Source organism: Apis florea, unplaced genomic scaffold (assembly GCF_048593485.1).
Source record: "Apis florea isolate Af1SG1 unplaced genomic scaffold, ASM4859348v1 contig_3068_pilon, whole genome shotgun sequence".
NCBI lineage: Eukaryota > Metazoa > Arthropoda > Insecta > Hymenoptera > Apidae > Apis > Apis florea.
The window spans coordinates 1066046-1092225 of record NW_028256700.1 but is presented as its reverse complement, the minus strand read 5'-3'; the positions used below and the strand labels follow the sequence as shown (position 1 = coordinate 1092225).

Genomic DNA, 26180 nt, shown 5'->3' with positions numbered 1-26180 from the left:
CTCGAACGAAAGGGGATCAAAGGTGAGATTAATCGTTGAAATATTTGGTCGAAGCGAATGGGTGTGGCGCGATATCGGGTCGAGGAGGATGCGAAACGATTTGGAGAGGAGTGGATTCGTGAGGGGGGAAAGTTGGCCGCGTTATTGCAGAAATGAAAATTCGCCGCGACCAATTTTCAACTTTTCTCATTCTATCTCTGCTTTTGGAACTGTTCCCCAAGAGTTGAACGGACCGTTGGAAAACTTGGAAATTTGTCATCAAGTATAGTTTTATATAAATTTACGGGGCTCTCCGCGCGAAACAGCGCGATCGAACTCTTCTTCCTCGGAATATCTCTTGAAAATATAGGAGGGGGAGGAGAGAGGGGGGAAATTGTTCGTCGAACGAGTAATTCCATGCACGAACTTTCGTTTCTAGCTTCGTTCGAAAATATTCAAACCACCACGAGGCATGCAAATTGCTATTCTCTGTCTATTCGAAAATGAAACGAGCAAAGGAATTGAAAAAAAAAAAAAAAAAAAAAAAGAAAAATAGAAAAAGATAAAAAATAAAGAGTAAAACAGCAATGAAATTTGCTAGTTTGATACGTGCGTCTTTGCAAAACCCCGTGCAAAAACGACGTTCGTTCCGTTCCTCGAAATTCGATTAATCGTTCCGTTGACGCGAGAACTCCTGTGTGTGCATCCATCGTTCGTTCGTTCGTTCGTTCGTTCGTTCGTTCATCTATTCATCGCATTGCGTACCGTGAAACTGGAGGGGGGGGGGGAGGGGGAGGGGAAGAAAAATGAAAAATAAAAAATAAAAAAATAAAAAAGGGAGAATCGATGAAATTTAGGTTAAAATGGCGAACATTAGGGATGAATGGATGATCGCACGATTTAAGGAGCCTTTTATGACTTAACTCGTTTCTTCCTTTCTTCCTCTCGCCCTTTTTGTATTTTGCCAATGTGAGTTGAAAAGATAGCGAATAGCAGAAACGAGAAAAACGAGAAAATTTTTCTCTCGAACTAATTTGCACGAGGCTTTTTCACTTTTTCTCGAGAAACGACTCGATAAACGGCGCTCGAGTCCACATGACGATGCTTTTCGAGGTATTGGAAGGAGGAAAGGGGACAAGTTTGCGAGGAATCGACGGGGGTTTTAACGCCTTCGAGCGTTTGAGAGGGGAAGAAAAGAGACGGAAAATGCGAACAGTTTGGAAGGAATCGGCAAGAATTGTGTTGTATCCACCAGATGCAGTGCATCCGCGGGGCACAAGTTGGACGGAGCATCGCTCGCGCCGACTATCGATCATTGTTCCCGTTGTTTGCAAACGATGCGACCATCCGTTTCATCGATGTTCCTCCCTTCGAATCTTTTTATTTTTTTGATCGTCGTTTCGAAAAAAAGGGAAACGTGTCTTTTAATCTTTCGCGTGATTCCTAATCTAGGGAATTTATAGTCGATCGAGAAGGAGGCTAGGGATCACCAGAATTATTTTCTCTAGATTCGAACCACTATTTATAGATATTTTTGTAACGTCGAATCTTTATTCGCCACTTTTCTTTTCGATCGCCAAGTCTCTTTCCGTTTCGAAAAAAAGGGAAACGCTACTTCTGTCCTTTAATCTTTCGCATGATTCCTAATTTCTAGTCGATAGAAGGAGGCTAGGGATCACCAGAATTAATTTCTTTTAATTTCTATGATTCGAATAACTATTTATGGATATTCCTATAACGTTGTTCTTTCGAAAAATTGGAAAAGCTAATTTGATTCGATTTGTCAATTTATATCGAGTCGAATCGAGTAGACTAGGGATCACCAGGATTAATTTCTTATGATTCGAACGACTATTTATAAATATTCTTATAACGTCGAATCTTTATTCGCCACTTTTCTTTTCGATTGCCAAGTCTCTTTCCGTTTCGAAAAAAAGGGAAACGTATTTTTTAATCTTTTTAATCGCGTGATTCCTAAATCTAGGGATTTATAGTCGATCGAGAAGGAGGCTAGGGATCACCAGAATTATTTTCTTTAGATTCGAACGACTATTTATAGATATTTTTGTAACGTCGAATCTTTATTCGCCACTTTTTTTTCGATCGCCAAGTCTTTCGCCGTTTTGAAAAAAAGAGAAACATGTTTTTTAATCTTTTTAGGAATCGCGTGATTCCTAAATCTAGGGAATTTTTACTCGATCGAGAAGGAGACTAGGGATCACTAGAATTATTCTCTTTAGATTCCAACTATTATTTATTGATATTCCTATAACGTCATCCCTTTGAAAAACTATTTTAAAACTTTAACTAAGGAGAATTCTTTCTATTAATTAAAGATATTCACGCATACCTTTCGAAAAATTGGAAAAGTTAATTCGACTCGATATCGAAATCGAGTCGAAAAAGTCGGACAGAATTTTCCTTCATAAATTGTACCGAATGATCGTGAAATCTATGAATTCGAACGATCGGAATAGGATATTTGCGAAGGAATGCAAAAGCAGAGAGAAAAAGAGAGAGAGAGAGAGAGAGAGAAAGAGAGTTAAACGTTCGTTAAATTCAATGGAAACGAGATAAAGGAGAGGGGAAGTATTTGCGGTGTAATAATTTTCTCGTATCACGAATAAGCGCACACTTTCCACGCGATTACACTCGTTCAGGACGAATCAAAAATCGATGGTAAATTACGCGTTGGCTATTCGAGAGCTTTTTTCTCCTCTCTCCAATAATCAGATATATATATATATATATATATATATATACACACGTGTAAATAGTTCGAACATATATATATATATCAAAGATAAAAGAGTGGCCGGATTTTCTCCGAATGGTTTTATTCCATTAGAGAAGCCATTGATAAAGTATACGAAAATTTATAGGCACGTAGTTTTTCCAGAAAAAGAGAGAGAGAGAGAGAGAGAGAGGGGGGGAGAGGGAGAGAGAGAGAGAGAGAGGGGGAGAGGAGAGGGAGAGGGAGAGGGAGAGGGAGAGGGAGAGGGAGAGGGAGAGGGAGGGAGGGAGGGAGGGAGGGAGGGAGGGAGGGAGGGAGGGAGGGAGGGAGGGAGGGAGAGGAGAGAGAGAGAGAGAGAGAGAGAGAGAGAGAGAGAGAGAGAGAGAGAGAGAGAGAGAGAGAGAGAGAGAGAGAGAGAGAGAGAGAGAGAGAGAGAGAGAGAGAGAGAGAGAGAGAGAGAGAGAGAGAGAGAGAGAGAGAGAGAGAGAGAGAGAGAGAGAGAGAGAGAGAGAGAGTAAAAAAATCAGATATGAGCATCGCTTCCATTACTATAAAAAGGAATACTTTTTCTTTCTTTCTTTCTTTTTTTTTTTTTCCCCTCTTTTCACAGCAACGTAAATGTGAAAAAGCAGCAGGATCGGCCATTGAAAATATCCGATACGAGTTGCCCAACCATTTTTATAAGCCCATGCTTTTCCACGTTTTTACTCCTCCTACTATATTTGAAAAAATAGATTTTGATCATTTTTTATCTCCAAAATTCTCAATTTTATTATTATTATTTCTTTTTTCTTTCAACATCACCAAGGACTTTGCCAAACGAGGAGGCTCGTTGGCAAAGTGGCCTGTTAAACAATATTTTTCGAAGGAATCGCATTTGCACGTTTCGAGGAAGAGCACTTTCGACGAAAGGAAGGAAGAAAAGGAAACAACGAACGCGGAGAGGAGACCGCAAAAGCCAGCCTCGCCAGTTATCTGAGAATTAATTTCACGCGTATATGAGTAAGGTGAGCGGTTAATCCACCGTCCCAATTAAAACGTTTCCATTTTCGAAACGTCGCGTTCAAACGAGCCCATCCTCGAGCCCATCGTGGAAAATTCCATCGATGAACGCGTTCATCTCCTCTCTCTTCGTAACGTCGTCGAAAACTTTGGAAAAATTGTAAAGGCTGCTTACTTTTCGCGAACGATTTCTATCGTGCAAATCGATGATATCTGTTTCTTAATCGATGATATCGACACGCAATATCGTTGAAAAACCGTTCGAAAAATTGGGAAGGCTACTTTTAAATCTCGAAATTTCTGAATTTTTAAAAGCGTGTCATTGATTGCTTTTTTTATACAAAATACCGATATTATAATTATAAAAATTCAAAATTCTTAATCATTTGGATATTTCCATACTGTCATCTCTTCGAGAAAAGTTAAAATTTACTTTGAAAAAATTCGAAATTTCGCAAAGGATAAATCCTCTCCTCGATAACGTTGACATTTTTTAATCAGAGTATTCTATCATCCCTTCCAGAAACTAGAAAAAGAAAAATTCGAAATTTCGAAACTCCTTTGATCGAGAAAAAAGGAATGCGTGTCACAGATTTTCTCTCTTTCCATTGTCTCTCAGAAAAGAAACTGAAAAAATCATTGAAAAATTGGAAATTCTGCGAAGGAAGATCAGAGACGTTCTTATCTCTTCGAGAAACTGGGAAAAAAAAGAACCTATTTTGAAAAATTCGAAATTTCGAAACTGTTTCCATCGAGGGAAAAAAAGGAATCAAGATTTCCTTCCATCGTCGTCTCTTCGAAAAGCTTTGAAAAATTTTTGAAAAACTGGAAATTTCGTCCCTCTCTTTGAAAGGGATGCGTGCCACGAATTTTTGTCAATCCACGGTATAACGAAAGAAACGACGACGAGATTAATCGATCTCGGTTGCTTTTTGGCGGAGCCAACAATGGTCGGCCTACAATCGGCCAAGATGGATGAGCCCGCGGAAAACAATTTCTTAGCCGAGTCGGTTAAACCGATATGTTCGCTCTCCCCTTAAAAATTTTCTCCGATCTAATTTGTTATCCTTGTTCGTTTCTTCCCAGCACGCCTCTTCGAGGCGCTAAAAGGAAAAATTTTCGATCCATTTGAAATTTTCTTGCTTAAAAACGTGCTTCGAACGTTCAACGATACGAAAATGATTTATTAATTACCTTACGATGGGCAAAATTTAATAAGAAGTGAAGTTGATTCGAGTTCAACTTCGATTCAATCTATCGTTCGAAACGTAAATAATAATAAAAATAATCAAATAAATATTATAATTAATATTACAATAATATCATAAAATTATAATAATCGAATAAATATTACTCGAGCATTTTACGAGCGCAAGTAACTTTATGCGAAATTTTTAATCGGCTACGTTTCAACTATACCATACACCACGCATAAGAAAGAAGAAGAAGGAGGAGAAGGAGGAAGAAGAAAGAAGCTTAACCGAGAGAGAGAATCGATACGTCGAACGACAAAGAGGTTAACGATGTGAAATGGAAACAACAACAAGCGCTGTACACGGCCGTTTCGACGCGGGCGAACGTAACACACATCGACATTCCTTCCGTTTGCACGAACGGTTCCTCCTGCTTTCCTTCTACTGCTCTCTCTCTCTTCCCCCACTCCTCTCCGTCGTCCCTGACATGCAACGGAGAACAACACGCAACGCGAGTTTTTTCGTCCACGATCAATCGACTTTATCAGCGGGAAGAAGACGATTTTCGCGTGATGGATTCTTTCTTGGTTTAAAAGCGAGTGAAAAAGTACGTTTCGTTCGTACGTTAATTTGAATTTAACGTTCGTAAGATTTATATTATGCAGGTCACGTAGATAGATGTGTAACACGATCTATATAGATTTATACAGACGTACGTATATTATGCATAGATTTTATGAAATTTGTTTTTCTTCGAGTCTTGGAACGATTTCTTCCAGTTTTATGAAATATTCGATACACACGTTGTGCGCAACGTCGTAGCCTGGCAAACGTGTCGTTCCTTTTCTAGTGAAATTTATCTATATCTACCATCTACGCGATACTAAAAAACGCGTTAAGATAAAGTTCCGCCGCGTTTTCAAATATTTATCGAGGAAAGAGTGCGTTCGTATATCGCGAGGCTAACACGGTAATTCCGCGTGAAAAAGAAAAAGAAAAAGAATCTCGAGCGGATATAAATGCTTCTCGCGAGAAAAATTATGGGAATTGTCAAGGATAAAATTAAAGAAGAGACATAATAACGACGCCGTGTCACTTCTCTTTCGAGAAAAGAAGCTCGATTTAAGGATTTTTCCGAGAGAATTTCGAGAAAGAATTTCAAAAAGTTTAATTCTACTCTCGTTAATTAATCCGTGGAGGTTTCGTTGAAGTGACTGTCACCTGTTCCTTTCGGTTCGGTTAATAAAAAAATGACAAACTGGGGGAGGGGAATTGGCAAATTGAAAAGGGAAAGTTGGTGTCGTGCCGCCTCGGGGCGAAAGAGATCCCCCGTGCTATTCTTATTTCGGTTGATTTAAGAACCGTTTCCAGGAACATTATTCAAATCCTAAACCGGGAACGTTATCTCGCGATCGTTAATGCATGCGGCTCGTTTCATCGTGGCGCACCGCGTGTTAAACCCGTCCTCCTCCCCTCATGGAATCTTACTCGCGCGATGCGCCGCCAACACGCGAAACTCGCCCCCAAAACTTTTTCTCCCTTTCCTCCCCTCCTCCCCCTTCCTTCCTAGAACCGGCTAAAATCGATTAAACTTTCGATTCATTCACCATCTGTTATCACCTTTCCGTCTCGCCTCGACTTCTTTCTCCGGCGATTCTTTTTCTGGAAATCTCGATCGCGATTTTTTTTTTTTTTTACGTCGTTTTCGATCTCTCGATACCTGATGATCCCCTTTTCTCTGGAAATTTTGATCATTTTTTTTCGATTTATCGATCCACTGGCTTATCATGAATTATGCGGTGGCAATTTTTTGGATCCATATCATCCCCGGTGATTTCTGTGAACCGATATGATTTTGTAGTAATTTTTATCATTTTCTCTTGATCTATGCTCTATCTATAATTTTTTCGATCTATCATAATAATTGATTTTTTGGGTAATTTTTCCCCGATCTATGGATCTATCATTAACTTTCACGATAATTTAATGACGATTTTCATCATTTTTTTCTCGATCTATGGTCCATGATTTCGATAATTTTTCCTCCATCATTTTTCTATATAATTTTTATCTATATAATTTTTTCGATCTATCATAATAATTGATTTTTTGGATAATTTTTCCCCGATCTATGGATCTATTATTAAGTTTCATGATAATTTGATGGCGATTTTCATCATTTTCCCTCGATCTATGGTCCATCATCCATGATTTCGATAATTTTTCCTCCATCATTTTTCTGGGCGATTTCTCTATCTATATAATTTTTTCGATCTATCATAATAATTGACGATGATTTTTTGGGTAATTTTTCCCCGATCTATGGATCTATTATTAAGTTTCACGATAATTTGATGGCGATTTTCATCATTTTTTCTCGATCTATGGTCCATCATCCATGATTTCGATAATTTTTCCTCCATCATTTTTCTGGGCGATTTATCTATATAATTTTTTCGATCTATCATAATAATTGACGATGATTTTTTGGGTAATTTTTCCCCGATCTATGGATCTATTATTAAGTTTCACGATAATTTGATGGCGATTTTCATCATTTTCCCTCGATCTATGGTCCATCGCGATCCACACGATTTTGATAATTTTTCTTCGATCATCTTTCGATCGGCGATTCCTCGAATATTATACTTTTGTAATTTTTCCGATCTAGCGATTTATCATAATAATTGGTGACGATTCTTTGGATAATTTTTCGATCTATCGATCACCATCGGTTTTCCCCGGTGAATCGATACGATTTCGATGGCAATCTTCGTCATTTTTCCCTCGATCCATAATCCATCAAAATTTTTGATCACTCGATTTTTCTTAAATTTCGACAACTTCCCGATCTATCATCTATCATCATTTCTCGAATCGGGACAATTTTTGATCACAGCGATCCTCATCATTTTTCTTCCACCTTTGGACGCGATTATTCTTTCTTTCTTTTTTCCCTTTTTCGAAATTTCATATAAATTCTTTCCGATCTACCATCTCCCTTTTTTGATCCACGTAATTTTACTCGAGATCGATCACTGCCTGCCTTCCACCAACTTCTTGGACTGGAAAAAATCCAGTTCTTCAGATACACGTTAATAACGAGAATATGTTTCGTTCACTGTACTCGAAAAAGAAGGAAGAAGAAATTTCAAATTCCTTACTCGTTATTCCCCCTCGAACGAAACCGTTCATATTTCCCGGAAAATATGACGTTAAAACGTTTCGTCCCTCCCTCGACTATAACCCGAATACCGCACTCATCATGAAACTTACCCTCTCCCTTCCTCTCTGTCGAGAGGAAAGGAAAAAGAGGGAAAGATTCGAGGGTCTTGGAGCTTTTGTTAAAGGCGGGTGTTCGAAATTTCCGGATCTGTAACGCAGGATCGATACGTTCGAGGAAAGCTTGGACACGTAGGAATGTCATAGCGACTCGAAACTTTTTCGAAGTTCGTCTGCCAATAATCCCTCGCGCGTTATTCATCCTTTGCGATTAACTCGACTCGAGGAAGGAATACTTTTAAATGGTAAAAATTTACCCATCCCCCTTTCGTCTCGAGAAGAAAACGTGTCGTTTGTGCCTCGTTTGTTAAAAAATTGTTGTTCACAGATGGCGTTGCGAATGCAGCAGGTAGACACATCGACCATCTTAAATTTGGAAGAATCGATTTTAAAAGTGGATCCAACAAGATCGAAGAGAATTTTTCGAAATTGCCAAATGGCATTAATCCGAAATTCGTATATATTGGACGCAGATATTCCCTTTAGAAAAGCTAGATTGGTGGACAAATAATTTTTCGAATCGAAAATTCGACAAATTGATAAAAATTACTCGGAAAAACTTGGAGGCCATTATAAAAGATTCGAAATACCGATCGTCCAACATTTATGCCCACACAATTTTCTCTATTAATTAGACAATTTCTCTTAATCTAGATCGAAAGGATCAGCTTTTTCTTCCTCGTAAAAACTTCGATTCGATCGAAGCTTATTCCACGAAATCGTTTCGTTCGACGCGAAATGGCACGCGCCTTCCTTCCTTCCTCCAATGTCGAGCATTCTTGACACGATTCTCGGGTCACCCTGTTGTCATTATCGAGTGACATACCCTCATCGCGCAAGAGAGGCTGGGTCAAGCGAGGGAAGAAAGAAAGGAAGAGAAGAAAAGATAACCGCGAGACAATACGCTCTCCAAGACGACATTGAACTTCTCGAGATACCCTCTCTCCGTTTACAATTCGCACAACACGTCGAAAGAGATCTCTAGAAGGAAAGGAGCGCCACACGTGTGATCTTTCATCCTTGAATGAATGAATGAACGTTGGAAGAATTCGAGGGGAAGAAATTGAACGATAAGTTTTCCGTGCAATTCTGGCCATTTTTGGAATTTCAATTCTCTTCTTGTCGTGGTTTAGATCGTGAAACGACTCGGCAAGAAAGAATGATATACGTTTGTTTGATATTGGATGTCTTCTGTCGGGGAGCAGGTTACGAAACGATTTCGCCAAAACTGATTATTATTCCTGTTTCCTTCTATTCTGTTCTTCGATCACGATTTCTTTCCGATTTATACGCGATCCTCTAAAGTAGAAAAATAGTCTGTTTAATATTGGAGGTGGACGTTTTCATCGTCGTGAAACGATTTGACCAAAAGTGAGAAAGGACAACGCCTTCGTTCATCGCATAAACACACGAGTTGTATCTTTGCATATACGTTTATATAAATTTTAAAACGATTTCCAAGGTGCACGTTGATCATCGATCGTATAAAAATATACATTAATTAAATCACAAGAAGGTGAAATTTTTCTCTCCAAGAAGATCCTCTGAAACAGATGTTCGTTCAATATTTGAAGATCGATGCTTTCTATTAGAAAACAAGAAAGAATATAATTAATAAATGAAACCTCGTTCCGCCGCTTTGAATCACGCATAAATACACGAGTCGTATCTCTGCATATAAACTTCAAAACGATTGAACACATTGATTATCGATCACATAAAAATATAAGAACGTGAAAATTTTCTCTCCTAAAAGATCCTCTGAAACAGATGTTGGTTCGTGATCAATAAATGAAAAATAGAATAAAATGGCGAATAGAATCGTAGCTTTGCATATAAATTAATATAAACTTCAAAACATTGATTATCGATCATATAAAAATATAAAAACGTGAAAATTTTCAACAAGATCCTCTAAAACAGATGTTGGTTCGTGATTAATAAATGAAAAATAGGAATAAACTGCGTTAAATAGACGAATAAAACGGCGAATAGAATCTCTGCATATAAATTAATATAAACTTCAAAACATTGATTATCGATCATATAAAAATATAAGAACGTGAAATTTTTCAACAAGATCCTCTAAAACAGATCGTTCGATTGGTTCGTGATTAATAAATGAAAAATAGGAATAAACTGCGTTAAATAGACGAATAAAATGGCGAATAGAATCGTAGCTTTGCATATAAATTAATATAAACTTCAAAACATTGATTATCGATCATATAAAAATATAAAAACGTGAAAATTTTCAACAAGATCCTCTTAAACAGATATTGGTTCGTGATTAATAAATGAAAAATAGAATAAAATGGCGAATAGAATCGTAGCTTTGCATATAAATTAATATAAACTTCAAAACATTGATTATCGATCATATAAAAATATAAAAACGTGAAAATTTTCAACAAGATTCTCTAAAACAGATATTGGTTCGTGATTAATAAATGAAAAATAGAATAAAATGGCGAATAGAATCGTAGCTTTGCATATAAATTAATATAAACTTCAAAACATTGATTATCGATCATATAAAAATATAAGAACGTGAAATTTTTCTCAACAAGATCCTCTAAAACAGATATTGGTTCGTGATTAATAAATGAAAAATAGAATAAAATGGCGAATAGAATCGTATCTCTGCATATAAATTAATATAAACTTCAAAACATTAATTATCGATCATATAAAAATATAAGAACGTGAAATTTTTCTCAACAAGATCCTCTAAAACAGATATTGGTTCGTGATTAATAAATGAAAAATAGAATAAAATGGCGAATAGAATCGTGTCTCTGCATATAAATTAATATAAACTTCAAAACATTGATTATCGATCATATAAAAATATAAAAACGTGAAAATTTTCAACAAGATTCTCTAAAACAGATATTGGTTCGTGATTAATAAATGAAAAATAGGAATAAACTGCGTTAAATAGACGAATAAAATGGCAAATAGAATCTCTGCATATAAATTAATATAAACTTCAAAACATTGATTATCGATCATATAAAAATATAAGAACGTGAAAATTTTCTCAACAAGATCCTCTAAAACAGATGTTGGTTCGATATCTGAACAGAGATCGATGCTTTTTATTAAAAAAGAAGAAAGAACATAATTAACAAAGGATATAATGCCTTTGCCTTTTACATCAACTCGATACACAAATAGATCCAGTTCCCTTCTTTTCCAATTATCCTTTTATCTCCACTCACGACACTCTACCTCGACTGGGCGTAAATAAAAAGGAGGGGAGGAAAGAAATGTATATTCGTTCCTTGTTTTAAAAAAATTTGCATCGTAAAATTGAGCGGGTTGGACGATTCAACATTTCTCGAACATTCCTCCTCCTCCTCCTCCTCTCGTTGAAAGGAGAATTCGGTTCGAAATTGCAGCGAGGTCGAACACGTTTTGTTTCAAAGAAGCTCCAGGAATTTTTCACGCCTCCCTCTCTCTCTCTCTCTCTCTCTGAATATATCGAACGCGTTAAAACTTTTCTCGGCTCATCGTGAAAACAAACCCGGGTCAAGCACGTCGCCCCAATTCTCCACACTTTCAACAGGCGAAAATCGTTAAAATTTCCACGACCCATCTTTGTTACATCGGCGTCTATTATCGCTGGTTGGTTGTCCAATGGTGAACGATAAGTTATCACTGATTTAGCTGGATATACTTTGGTTATCTGGTGAGTGCACGTGTCAAGCAGCAACCGAAGATAACCGAAGATAAACAAAAGGATGCCAATAGTTAATAACACTGCTACCAACGTTCAATAACAAAATTATAGATGATACAATCTCAGTGAAGTTTATATTCCATAACAATTGCATAGAAATTTCGAGGAGGAAGAGGAGAGAGGATAATTCCTTCGTTCGAAATACTTTTCTTTTCTTTCACGAAGCACGATAGACGGAGAGAATTTAAGAGATACGATAATTGAAAAATCGGCGTCGCAGTTTGGGATCGAAACGAGAGTTTGAGGAGGCATGGAAATTATTCGAATACTCGGCCTTTCGAACGTCTTCTTTCAGAGTTTGAAAGGGCGGTAATTCTGAGACGGTTGCGCCATCAAAGCTCTAAAGCCTTCCTCTCTCTCTCTCTCTCTCTCTCTCTGTGTGTGCGCGCGAGGAGAGGCTTGAATCAGGCTTCTAGCACGTATCTCGAAAAGTGATGGGAAAAGGGAGGAGGACAAGTGCGTTTAATTAAACGAAGAGAAATTCTTTGTGCGAGATTTAATAATACGTTTCTTTTTTTTTTTTTTTTTTTAAATAAACATTCTTTCACGACAAATCTTTCACGAGTTATTTCCTGAACTATTTTTTACGCGGCGTTTGAGAACGATTTCCAGGAAAATAGGAGGAAATTGCCGCGAGAAATAATTCAGCAACGAAATAATTCTTATTATCAGAGACTTTCTGTCGTCTTTAAGGCGTTTCGAACTTTCGACTTGAGACAGGCTCAAAATTTTTATATATATATATATAAAAACGTTGAAATCTAATCGTAGATAAAACATTTTTTGAATTCTTTGAATCGAATGAGACGTGAATTTTCCACAATTCCAAATTCTTTTTATCAAAATTACCAAGAGACTCTCCCAAATTTCTCGAAAAATCGACGCATCTCGTTAAACGGAACAAACCTTTCCCGTCGACGAACAAATCGTACATCTTCATCTTTTAACACGTATACATATATATATATATATATTTCTTCTTCGAGAAAAATGAGATTTCAACCATTTATACATTTGTATTTATATTTATAAGAAGGTTATCGATCGAGTGAGAAGAGCCCTCTAGAATGTAATTATATTATACATATTTAATAATGTATAATAATAAAATGTAGAATAGCGATATGCGGAGGGTTAAAACGGAATTTAAATATTTTTTAAAATATACTTTGGAATCAGAGAATTTAAGAACAACAGAAACACTGTGCATTTTACAATTTTAAAATTCTAAAATTATACGAATTTCCACCGATAATACAGAACTGAGTTGGACAGCCAACACTTGAGATCCAATTCAGAATCGGTTAATGAAAACTAAAAACTGAATTTTTATTATGTATATTGAAATGTACATAATAAAAATAATAAAACTACTTCAGTTTATTCCTATGTATAACAATAAAATGTAGGATTACATGGCGAATGCAAAGGGTTGAAGCGGAATTTTAAAAGGAATCTAATGGAATAAATATAAAATATACTTTGGAAGAATTTAAAATTTATAAAAACAGTCTGCATCTTACAATTTTAAAACTGAGTCGAAGTTGCCAATTACAGGCTTATCATATTCGGACCGAAATACTTAAAATTGACTTTGGAAACGAAGTAGGGAAATTTCATATTGAAATATACATAATAAAAATAATAAAACTACTTCAGTTTATTCCTATGTATAACAATAAAATGTAGGATTACATGGCGAATGCAAAGGGTTAAAGCGGAATTTTAAAAGAAATTTAATGGAATAAATATAAAATATACTTTGGAAGAATTTAAAATTTATAAAAACAGTCTTACAATTTTAAATCTAAAATTAACTGAGTCGAAGTTGCCAATTACAGGCTTATCATATTTCCGACCGAAATACTTAAAATTGACTTTGGAAACGAAGTAGGGTAGAAGAAGAAGAAGAAGTATCCCAACTAAATTTCATTATTAAAATATACAAAATAAAAATATTAAAACTACTTTTATTTATCACTCCGTTTGCGATACCAACATTCGGAACTCAACGAAATCTGGTCAACGCTTTTTGGTTGGCTGGCCTGGAAGAGGAAGATGGCCGATTCTCGCCAAGGACTCGATCATCCCCCTTCGACCTTTTTCCTCGAGCGCTTTCGTGGGTGGAGAGGCACGGCCACTTCTCTCTGGTCGAGGATCGAGCAAAGGCCAAGCGTCGTGCATCGATTACAGCATCGCCTCCTCCTCGGCGAGGATGGAAAGCTGAGTGGATCTTTCATTTTGAACGGGAAGAGAGAGAAAGGATAATTAAAATATCAGGCGAGAGGAATTGATTTTGCACGAAATCTAAAATCTCGAGTCGTGAAATTCGGCGAAGTCGAGGAGTCGTAAAGTTGAAAGAGTTTTCCCATTCGTCGTTTCAGTCGATGATAATAAATTTTCGTTCGAGGTAAACGAGAGAGGAAAATTTGTCGTCAACTTTCCCAAACGATCGCATCGTTCGAGACTGTAACACGTACGGTACAATAAAAAAAGGTAAATTTAATGGATACGTTCGAGAAAGGTTAGTTCGAAGGTGTATCTTTTGTTTGGGGAAAATTCGATTCTCGAGGCCGAATTTCGGATCATCCCCGTGTCTCTACGATTATTGAGAGTGTGAAGTTGCGACCCGAAGAAGAAGCGTGTAATATAATTATCGTCCAGTTTAACCATTCGTACGAAAAATTAATTAGAAGATCGAAACGATAAGTGGAAACAAAAATTCTGATTAAAAATTCAATTATTCAATTTCGAATTCGATTATCTGGAAAGCGACGTAGCAAGTAAAGTAATCTTGATTGAAATTGTCGTTCGCTTTAATCGCAATCATTTATTACAGTAAGGTCAAATTGACCGTTCTCAAATTTTTTTTTAAACATATTTAAATTTTAAAATTGTTATATCAAACTTTTCCTAAAATATTCGCACGATATATTCTTCGATATTTATTTTTACGTTTTTTCCTATACAAATACAAAAGTTAAATTTTATTTCTTTTCCTATAAATAATTTTAGACACGCGTATTATTAAAAGTCTGGTTAATTGATTTGGATACATTGAAAACTGATCTTTCAGAATTATATTAAGTTTGTAATTGAGATTGTAAGTTTTATATTAATAATTCGATAATTAAATTAACCATTATTTTCACGTTGAATCGTAAAAACGATAACTTTTTTAAGCACCGATCATTTTCACCAAGAAATAAGTGTACAAGAACTGTCGATAGTATTAAAATTTTAGTATCAAAATTGATATTTGGATATATATCTGATAGTGGAGAGCAAAACGATAAGATTATAAAAATTGTATTAAAATTCAATTACAACACCTCGATAATTGTCGTTTACTCTAATCGCTAAAATAATCATTTATATATAAAATTAATGTAGATCGATAGAGGAGCAAAACGATAAGATTACAAAAATTCAATTATTTGGAAAGCAACAATAAACTTACGATACTTTAATCGCAATCATATTGTTTAAAATTGATATTTGGATATAGATCGATAAAGGAGCAAAACGATAAGATTACAAAAATTCAATTATTCTTTCAAATTTAATTATCTGGAAAGCAACAATAAACTTACGATACTTTAATCGCAATCGTATTGTTTAAAATTGATATCTGGATATAGATCGATAGAGGAGCAAAACGATTAAGATTACAAAAATTCTATTGAAATTCAATTATGCAGAAAGCAACGATAAAGTTACAATACCTCGATAATTATGGTTCAATTTAATCGCAATCATATTGTTTAAAATTGATATCTGGATATAGATCGATAGAGAAGCAAAACGATAAGATTACAAAAATTCAATTATCTGGAAAGCAACGATAAACTTACGATACTTTAATAATTGTCGTTCACTTTAATCGCAATCATATTGTTTAAAATTGATATTTGGATTATAGATCGATAGATGAGCAAAACGATAAGATTACAAAAATTCAATTATCTGGAAAGCAACAATAAACTTACGATACTTTAATAATTGTCATTCACTTTAATCGCAATCATATTGTTTAAAATTGATATCTGGATATAGATCAATAGAGAAGCAAAACGATAAGATTACAAAAATTCAATTATCTGGAAAGCAACGATAAACTTACGATACTTTAATAATTGTCGTTCACTTTAATCGCAATCGTTTATATATAAAATTAATGTAGATCGATAGATGAGCAAAACAATAAGATTACAAAAATTCAATTATCTGGAAAGCAACGATAAACTTACGATACTTTAATAATTGTCGTTCACTTTAATCGCAATCGTTTATATATAAAATTAATGTAGATCGATAGATGAGCAAAACGATAAGATTACAAAAATTCAATTATCTGAAAAGCAACAATAAACTTACGATACTTTAATAATTGTCGTTCACTTTAATCGCAATCGTATTGTTTAAAATTGATATTTGGATATAGATCGATAGAGGAGCAAAACGATTAAGATTACAAAAATTCTATTGAAATTCAATTATGCAGAAAGCAACAATAAAGTTACAACACCTCGATAATTGTCGTTTACTCTAATCGCAATCATATTGTTTAAAATTGATATAGATCGATAGATGAGCAAAACGATAAGATTACAAAAATTCAATTATCTGGAAAGCAACAATAAACTTACGATACTTTAATAATTGTCATTCACTTTAATCGCAATCATATTGTTTAAAATTGATATCTGGATATAGATCGATAGAGAAGCAAAACGATAAGATTACAAAAATTCAATTATTCTTTCGAATTCAATTACCTGGAAAGCAACAATAAACTTTAATAATTGTCGTTCACTTTAATCGCAATCATATTGTTTAAAATTGATATTTGGATATAGATCGATAGATGAGCAAAACAATAAGATTACAAAAATTCAATTATTCTTTCAAATTCAATTATCTGGAAAGCAACGATAAACTTTAATAATTGTCGTTCACTTTAATCGCAATCATATTGTTTAAAATTGATATCTGGATATAGATCGATAGATGAGCAAAACGATAAGATTACAAAAATTCAATTATCTGGAAAGCAACAATAAACTTACGATACTTTAATAATTGTCGTTCACTTTAATCGCAATGATATTGTTTAAAATTGATATTTGGATGTAGATCGATAGAGGAGCTCGACGTTCAGATACAAGTTTTCGTTTACCTCAATATAATTATATACCTGTTTATTTTTAAATTGCAATCATTTATATATTACAAAATTAATATAGATCGATAGAGGAGCAATACGATAAGATTACAAAAATTCTATTGAAATTCAATTATGCAGAAAGCAACGATAAAGTTACAACACCTCGATAATTGTCGTTTACTCTAATCGCAATCGTATTGTTTAAAATTGATATAGATCGATAGATGAGCAAAACGATAAGATTACAAAAATTCAATTATCTGGAAAGCAACAATAAACTTACGATACTTTAATAATTGTCATTCACTTTAATCGCAATCATATTGTTTAAAATTGATATCTGGATATAGATCGATAGAGAAGCAAAACGATAAGATTACAAAAATTCAATTATTCTTTCGAATTCAATTACCTGGAAAGCAACAATAAACTTACGATACTTTAATAATTGTCGTTCACTTTAATCGCAATCATATTGTTTAAAATTGATATTTGGATATAGATCGATAGAGGAGCAAAACGATAAGATTACAAAAATTCAATTATCTGGAAAGCAACAATAAACTTACGATACTTTAATAATTGTCGTTCACTTTAATCGCAATCATATTGTTTAAAATTGATATTTGGATATAGATCGATAGAGGAGCAAAACGATAAGATTACAAAAATTCAATTATCTGGAAAGCAACAATAAACTTACGATACTTTAATAATTGTCGTTCACTTTAATCGCAATCGTTTATATATAAAATTAATGTAGATCGATAGATGAGCAAAACGATAAGATTACAAAAATTCAATTATCTGAAAAGCAACAATAAACTTACGATACTTTAATAATTGTCGTTCACTTTAATCGCAATCATATTGTTTAAAATTGATATTTGGATATAGATCGATAGAGGAGCAAAACGATAAGATTACAAAAATTCTATTGAAATTCAATTATGCAGAAAGCAACGATAAAGTTACGCCACCTCGATAATTGTCGTTCACTTTGATCGCAATCATTCAATATTATATAAAATTGATATTTGGATATAGATCGATAGAAGAGCGAATACAAGCAGCTCGACGCATAGCAGATACCTCTTGTCACAAATTTTCGTTTACTTTAATACAATTGTCGTTCACATTAATTGCAATCATTTATATTGCATAAAATTGATATTTGGATATAAATCTGTAGAGGAGCGAACGATACGAATTTTCCTTTATTTTAATCGCGATTATTTATTTACGTAAAATTAATATATATCGATATGCAAAACGAAACGAGATTAGAAATAGAAAAATTTTCATTCTTTCGAATTCAATTATCTGGAAAGCAACGATAAACTTACAACATAATTATAGTTCACTCTAATCGCGATTAATTATTCGTAAAATTAACGTAGATCGATAGAGGAGCAAAATAATAATATTACAAAAATTCAAATAAAATTCAACCATTCTTTCGAATTCAATTATCTGGAAAGCAACGATAAACTTACAACATAATTATACTTCACTCTAATCGCGGTTAATTATACGTAAAATTAATACAGATCGAGCAAAATTAGATAAGATTCAAAGAGTATTATGATCTGATCTTAATAAAATATATGTATTTTCCTCGTTCTTTTTTAAAGTATACGTAAATTCGTGGGTTCTTGTTTAAATTATTCGTAACCGTATATACGGCCATTCCTTCTTTTCAACAAATAGTAGAACAAATCTCGGGTGCATAACCGTGATGTATCCAAGAAAAGTGCACAACTCGCGAGAAAATTTCTCTCCTTCCTTCCTTCTTTCTTGGTCGACGTTGACTGGGAGATATTGCCCCGCGACGAGGCAAGAAAACTCGTCGTGAAATCTTTTATATACATACGAAGACGCGTAAAATTCGAAAAATTCGATAAGTCGATTGCGATCAATCGAAAAATTAAAATTTACAGCCATTCTCTTTAAAAAAAAGGTATCATCACTTTTATCGACATCTCTCGCTTTAACACCGACAACAATAATTTCGATGAATCGAGTCAAATATCTCTCGATAAATTCCAAAAAGTTTATTACGCGATGTAACTAAATAATCGGGAAAAATTCGAGGAAGAAGCAAAATTGCATAGAACAACAACGCGCGTAGAAAGAAGAAGAAGAAGAAGAAGAAGAAGAACGGTTGCGTTGAATGATGAAATATCGTGAGCGGGTTAATGATTCGTGGCACGATTCCGTTTACCCGTCAATTTGGCGTAAATCGAGGAATAAACGATTACAGCCGGGCAGAGAATTCGTACAATGCGAGACACCGCGATTCTGAAGCGTTGATTATACCATTCCGAGTTTATATCTCGGCGGGGAATTAATAAATGAATGAATGAATGAATGAATAGAATATATGGAAAGATTGTACATGAGAATAATTGCGGGAAAGGATAATAACGGTTACGTTTCGTTCGCAGATATTAACTCGTGATGCACCTTCGTTAAATGGGCGAAATTTAACGAATCGAACAAGGTTACTTCGATAATTTATCGATCGAGCCGGAGCAAATTATAGTCGAAGATCATAATAGCTGCTAGTTATTTTGATTAATTAGTGGAAAAAGGGCAAGAAAATAAGCGACGATCATTCGACGAAATTACGAAGAAAAATATTTTTAGGAAGAAGTTGAGTTACGAATCGAACAAAGTTACTTCGATAATTTATCGATCGAGCCGAAGCAAATTATAGTCGAAGATCGGATCGATCGTGATAGTAAATGTTATTTTGATTGTTAATTAGTGGAAAAGGGGCAAGAATATAATTAATTAAAAATAATTAAGAATATAATGACGATTATTCGAAGAAAAATCGAGGGAAGATGTTTTTAGAAAGAAATTGAGAATCGAACAAAGTTACTTTAATAATTTATCGATCGAGCCGGAGCAAATTATAGTCGAAGATCGGATCGATCGTGATAGTAAATGTTATTTTGATTGTTAATTAGTGGAAAAGGGGCAAGAATATAATTGATTAAAAATAATTAAGAATATAATGACGATTATTCGACGAAAAATCGAGGGAAGATGTTTTTAGAAAGAAGTTGAGTTACGAATCGAACAAGGTTACTTCGATAATTTATCGATCGAGCCGAAGCAAATTATAGTCGAAGATCATAATAGCTGCTAGTTATTTTGATTAATTAGTGGAAAAAGGGCAAGAAAATAAGCGACGATCATTCGACGAAATTACGAAGAAAAATATTTTTAGAAAGAAGTTGAGTTACGAATCGAACAAAGTTACTTCGATAATTTATCGATCGAGCCGAAGCAAATTATAGTCGAAGATTGAGTCGATCGTGATAGTAAATGTTATTTTGATCGTTAATTAGTGGAAAAAGAATATAAGCGACGATTATTCGATGAAATTAAGAGGAAAAATATTTTTAAAGAGAAGTTACTTCGATAATTGATCGTTCGAAGGAAACGATTATAGTCGAAGATCGGATCGATGGTAACAGCTGCTAATAAATGTTATTAATTAGCGGCGACAATAAGCGATGGTTATTCGACGAAGAAAAATCGGGGTAGGGAAAATATTTTTAGAAAGAGATACCAGGCGAAGTTCCGCGGGGGGCAAAAATTGCAGGCCACCCCTCGAAGAGATTCGCTCGTTGGAATACGCACGTAGTCGAAAAAGGACGGCAGAACCCGGGAGCGTCTTTTCCGCCGCGGAGAAGATTCGAGAAAACTTTCGAATCGAAAGAAAACGGCGGTTAATTGCGCGCGGAAAAAGAATGTTAACGTTCGAAACCAAGACTTGTACGCAAATATAACTTCCTTATTTTTACCGCTCGTCGCGCCATCTGAAAAGAAACACGTTCCTTCGTTTTTAAGAAGATGGAGAAAATTCGAATTTTCGTCTCTACTACGACGATCCGTATTTAAGTCTCGATGCATCCAGCAAAAGATCCAGAGAATTCTAACAATCTCGATATCTGTGCATTGATTACCATTTGATAATTGTAGGTGGAAATAGTTTCAAATGTATTTCACCTAATATTATTCTAATTTTTCGATTTCTTATCTAATATAGCTATCTCCATCGCTGCTTTCATCATTTTCTCCGTTTCTAATTTCTCGACGAACACGATCGATCTCAATACGATTGATTCGAAATCAATTTCATCCTAATTTTTTCCGAACTTTACGAAAATACACGAAAGATGATCGCCTCGAATCCAATTAACTTTCTCTCTTCCTCACAAATCGTGGCAGATCGACAGCAGGCCAATCAGCTTCGACTAAACGAGACGCATCGTTCGTAAGAGGCTACTCGATATCGACGACAGCCGAGCGTAAGGATGAAAGCGAAACAACGACTGCCTCGATCGAGATCTTTGTAACGGATGTAAAAAAAAAGAGAGAGAGAAAAATAGAAGAGGCAATACATTCAAGAAGAAATACACGAGAAATACACGTGTTGTTTTTCCAAAGACGATCCAATGTTATTATAATTCGATAATATCTTCCAAACTCGATCATTGGCAAATCCGTCCAATTTCAACTCAGTTCCATATTATGGAATTCGTAACGACACCCTCCCATACACTTGTATATAATTTTAGATTTAAAATTGTACGAAAATTTTACCTTAAATACAAAAAGCCAAGCGCGAACCGAAAGTATGAATATAAAATCTTATTCTTCTCGAAGAAGAAAGAAGCGTCCATGTGTCAAAACTCACTCCATCGACAGGAATTTCACCTAATTGAACGCGGAGGAGGAGGAGGCGCACCGTGCCTGCCGCGTGTTCATTAACCGGTTGTTGCGTGGCACACGAATCGGGGCACGCGCGTAGAAAAAGGATGGTGGGCGCAGAGCGTGGTGGAGGAGGTAGTAGTAACGGCAGTAGTAACGTATCTCGTGGTTGGAGGCAGCCAAGGGGACGGAAGGAGGAAGCGGGTAACCCGGCCGTGGCGGCACACATGCGCTCTGCTTACGGCCACTGAGTCAAGGTCTCTGAAAGAGAGAGAGAGAGAGAGAGAGCTGACAATCGATCTCCCTCGCGCCTCTCCCCTCCCCTCGCTTAAAACCATCGATACGCTCGACGGGGAACCGCGAAGGAAGGGTTTTTGTCGAAAAGTTTTTCAACAATTTATATATTTTATGGTCAGAAAATTGATGATGACCCAAAAATGTATAATCGTACAAAAATGAATTAAACTCACGGATCGAGAACAATTATGGAAATATATGAAAAAAGTGAATAGACAAAATTTTGTATTGATTTTCGCGAAGATTAGCTTCCAATTGTCGAGAGCTTCTAGATTTAGATATTTTTCTACAAACTGATCGTTTGAATTAATCGATTTAAACGAGCGGTACAAAGAAAAGTGGTACGCTTTCTCATCGAGTTACGGAGATAAGGATAAAAAATTGAAGATAGACTTTCGTAGAAATTAGGCTCCACGTCTCGTCGTTATAGATATTTCCCGAGAAAAACTTGCTACTCGAATTAATAACTGAACTCAGAAAGAAGTGACCGAGACGACGGCTGGCCGACGAATGGTCGAGCCTCGCTACTGATCCCGTCGGAAATCGTCCATCTCGCCACTCGATCGAGCGAAGAACCGTTGGATTTTTTCAGCGCAGAAAAGATTTGGCGCGCGACAAAACTGGAGAGAAAAGGGCGGAGACCTTTAGAAGATAGAAATTCGAGCCGATAATCACTCGAGATTCCACTCGTTCCACGTTCGATTAACAGGTTGACACGACTTGCTCGCCCGCCGGGGAATCCCTGCATTGTTCCATCTCTCTCTCTCTCTCTCCCTATTTCTCGTACGAATCGCTTCCCTTCCTGTCCAACAATGATTGGCGTTCGAGTATTAATCGACTGACAATCGACGACTGGCAAGATCAAGACGGAAGGAAGGAAAATTACAAATGAATAATCTTTTGGGCCGAGTTTCGACGGGATGTGGAAAGGAAAGTTAAATATTTGATCTCGAGAGAAATTGTTAATAATAATAATAATAATAATAATAGCCTCGAATCTTTATAGTTTGTTCGAGCCAAGAAGAGGTTCGAAGGATGATACGAGGAGATCAAGGATGAGCCACACAGCCTCGAGTCTTTTGATTTGCATTCTACGAGGAAAAAGAGCCCACCAAAATGTTTTAATTACAGATCGAAGGAATTCCTTTAATTATTAAAGGGAGATTCGAGTTAAGCGGGTTGGGAAAAATATGATTTTCACGTGGCGGTGTAATGAATATTTAAGCGCCAACTGCCTCCCCCCATATTTACATCCCCCATTTGCATCTTTACCGTGTTTTAATTACTTTTGCCAACTTTGTGAAACAAAAAAAAAAAAAAAAAAAAAAAAGAAAAACGAAAAGAACGAAAAAAAAGAGAAAGAAAGGATGTTTCTGTGACGGAAACAAGTAAATATTCATTGTTGGGTAAAGGGAACAAAATCCTGGACATCGTCGAGGTCCGTTTCCAGTAAATTCATTGGCCAGGCTGGCTCCGGCTAGAGAGCCCAACATTTATGAATTTATGAATATCGTTAAAGCCCCCCATCCCTCCCCTTAAACTGTCCTTTTATGGCCGGGTCAGGTCAAGAGTTCACGTGTCCTTCCTTCTTCCCTGCACCACCCCCTCCCCCGTAATTATGGCGAAATTATGCTCGCGAGCTAGCCTGAGAGAGAAAGAGAGAGGAGCCAACATCTGCGTTCATCTTCTCGAAAAACTCGAACGAAGCTACTCCACGTTTTACGTTCCACGCTCCTCGAAGATCAGTATTTTCTCGAAAGCAGGAAGAAGCGTATTCATGCGATTCCAGGGTTAATCACGAATTCGTGAAATGACCCAGGTCATTCTTTCTCATCATCACTTATGCGTTTATTGTTGATCGAAGATAGGGGAAAGTAGAAGGAATTCCACGTTGGAGCCACGTGATTCCAAGATTAATCGAACGGATTCCACGTTTCTGATCATCGGTATTTCTCCGCTTACACTTGTGTATCGTTGTTGATCGAAGGTCGAAAGTAGGAAGAGGCGTATTCACCACGTGATTTCCAGGGTTAGTCAGGAATTCGTGAACCAGGTTCATTCCACGGTTTTGATCATTGATAGATACTCTCTCGTCACACTTATGCATCATTGTTGATCGAGAGTAGAGGGAATCTACGTGGTTCCAGGGTTAATCGAACGAATTCGTTCGATTTTGGTCATCGAATTTGTTGATTGAAAGTCAAAATTAGAAAGAATCCAGGGTTAATTCGTGAACCCAGGTCATTCTTTCTCATCACGCTTATCATTGTTGATCAAAGATAGAAGAAGGTAGAAGGAATCTACCACGTGATTCCACGTTTTTGGTCATCGAATTTGTTGATTGAAAGTCAAAATTAGAAAGAATCCAGGGTTAATTCGTGAACCCAGGTCATTCTTTCTCATCACGCTTATCATTGTTGGTCGAAGATAGGAGAAGGTAGAAGGAATCTACCACGCGATTCCACGTTTTTGGTCATCGAATTTGTTGATTGAAAGTCAAAATTAGAAAGAATCCAGGGTTAATTCGTGAACCGAGGTCATTCTTTCTCATCACGCTTATCATTGTTGATCGAAGATGGGAGAAGGAATCTACCACGCGATTCCACGTTTTTGGTCATCGAATTTGTTGATTGAAAGTCAAAATTAGAAAGAATCCAGGGTTAATTCGTGAACCCAGGTCATTCTTTCTCATCACGCTTATCATTGTTGATCAAAGATAGGAGAAGGTAGAAGGAATCTACCACGTGATTCCACGTTTTTGGTCATCGAATTTGTTGATTGAAAGTCAAAATTAGAAAGAATCCAGGGTTAATTCGTGAACCGAGGTCATTCTTTCTCATCACGCTTATCATTGTTGATCGAAGATGGGAGAAGGAATCTACCACGCGATTCCACGTTTTTGGTCATCGAATTTGTTGATTGAAAGTCAAAATTAGAAAGAATCCAGGATTAATTCGTGAACCGAGGTCATTCTTTCTCATCACGCTTATCATTGTTGATCAAAGATAGGAGAAGGTAGAAGGAATCTACCACGTGATTCCACGTTTTTGGTCATCGAATTTGTTGATTGAAAGTCAAAATTAGAAAAAATCCAGGGTTAATTCGTGAATCGAGGTCATTCTTTCTCATCACGCTTATCATTGTTGATCGAAGATGGGAGAAGGAATCTACCACGTGATTCCACGTTTTTGGTCATCGAATTTGTTGATTGAAAGTCAAAATTAGAAAGAATCCAGGGTTAATTCGTGAACCCAGGTCATTCTTTCTCATCACGCTTGTCATTGTTGATCGAAGATAGGAGAAGGAATCTATGTGATTCCAGGATAAATCATGAATTCGTGAATGTTAGAAAGGCAACGATGGAGAACCGAAAGAATATACTTGGCGCGCCAGATATTTTCCGTGTCGTTGTTGATCGAAAGTAGAAAGAGGGATATCTAGCACGTGATTCCAGGGTTAATCACGAATTCGTGGATATTAGGAAGGAATTTTCATGATGGAGAACCGAAAACTGTCGTTGTTGATCGAAGATCGAAAGTAGGAGGAGGCGTTATCCACTACGTGATTCCAGGTTTAATCAGGAATTCAGGTGAACCCAGGTGTTAGGACACATTTGCACGATGGAGAAAAGCTAGTTGGGGCGCCACTCCACATTTCACGTTCCACGCTGGTGAATATCAGCCGTATTTTCTCGTACGTGTCGTTGTTGATCGAGGATCCAGGGTTAATCACGAACTCGTGGACCCAGGTGTTGGAAGACATTTCCATGATGGAGAATCGAAAGCTACTTGGCGCGCCATTTTTTTACATTCCACGTTTTCGATCGATATTTTCTCATTACACGTATGTGACGTTGTTGATCGAAGATCGAAAGAAGTATATCTAACCAGGTGTTAGGTGAAGGAGATTTCACGTTCTTGATCATCGATAGATACCACGGTATCTATATCGTTGTTGATCACAGATCGAAAAAATCGTATCCACCATGTGATTTCTTCTATCCGTGATTCCAATTCTATTAGTTGATTCGAATTCGTAGACCAAGGTTTTAAA

At 36.1% G+C, this 26180-nt stretch overlaps 1 protein-coding gene across 1 annotated transcript in view; it reads right to left on the bottom strand.

Annotated features, from left to right (window-relative positions):
• Positions 1-26180, bottom strand: part of Hs3st-A (Heparan sulfate 3-O sulfotransferase-A) — a 135839-nt gene that overhangs the window by 14422 nt on the left and 95237 nt on the right. The window lies entirely within an intron of this gene.